The 887-nt window shown below is 45.9% G+C and overlaps 1 long non-coding RNA gene across 1 annotated transcript; it reads right to left on the bottom strand.

Moving 5' to 3' along the window:
- Positions 1-186: 186 nt before the first annotated feature.
- LOC111658926 (uncharacterized) lies at positions 187-880 on the bottom strand. Its single transcript, XR_015437497.1, has 3 exons — positions 746-880; positions 392-541; positions 187-298 (listed from the first exon to the last, which is right to left on the bottom strand). It is a non-coding gene; the product is annotated as an uncharacterized LOC111658926 (long non-coding RNA).
- Positions 881-887: the final 7 nt, after the last annotated feature.

Genomic DNA, 887 nt, shown 5'->3' on the forward strand with positions numbered 1-887 from the left:
AAATGCTCTAAATGTTGAAGGCCATGGCGTAATGACTCCTCTGCTCAGTGAGATTACAACAGGATAACAACGTCTGATCTGATGTTCTGCAGTACTCAGCTGTAATCACATGAGCAACAGGTCATCTTCTCACTCATCTCCTGCTGTTCCTGTGTGTGTGTGTGTGTATGTGTGTGTGTGTTTGTGTATTATACTCACCTCTGTGGTTAACCTCTGGTCTGGAGGTAGCGGTAATATGTGGCATAGAGCTGCCCATATCCAACTCAGTCAGAGTGAGCTCGTTCATAAAGTAAGGCAACTGTAAGAAATATTCCACATCACAGTTTAAAACATATTTATACTTGACATTTCCTGTGACTTTCACAGTAACTTTAAATGAAACAGCTCGCACTCTGATTTTGCTGAGCTTCTTCTGGATCTTGTGGGAAACTGCGTCGGCCCAGTGCCTCTCTCGCAGGAAGTCCCAGAAGATTCGACCAATTAGAGCGTTAGCCCACGCAGTCTGGCTCTTCCCGGGGTACTCTGCTAGATCGCAGGTACACTGCAGAAACACATGTGGACCGAGCAGGAAAAACACGGAGAAGTTATGATCAGGACTGAGCAAGGACAAGAAACTTTGGAACCACTTTGGAAAGTAGAATATTTTACAGAGAATATTAAATCAGAAACATGATGCCGTTACAACACGCTATAGATGACTAATGTTATTGTTTATTTAATGATTTGACCAGCAAGCATGACTTACGTTTCCTTTAAGGGTTGGGCTTGTCTCCGTGCTGCTGGCTCCAGGGCTGGAGAGGGGGGACATCTCCTCTGCGGCCAGGAGACGAGCCATGTAGCTAGGGTAATCTAGCAGTGAAAGGCCCCTGGTGCTACTGGAGGTCTGG

The sequence above is a fragment of the Seriola lalandi genome, unplaced genomic scaffold (assembly GCF_002814215.2).
Source record: "Seriola lalandi dorsalis isolate HSWRI2012SDOR001 ecotype SW California unplaced genomic scaffold, Sedor1 jcf7180001980883, whole genome shotgun sequence".
Lineage (NCBI taxonomy): Eukaryota > Metazoa > Chordata > Actinopteri > Carangiformes > Carangidae > Seriola > Seriola lalandi.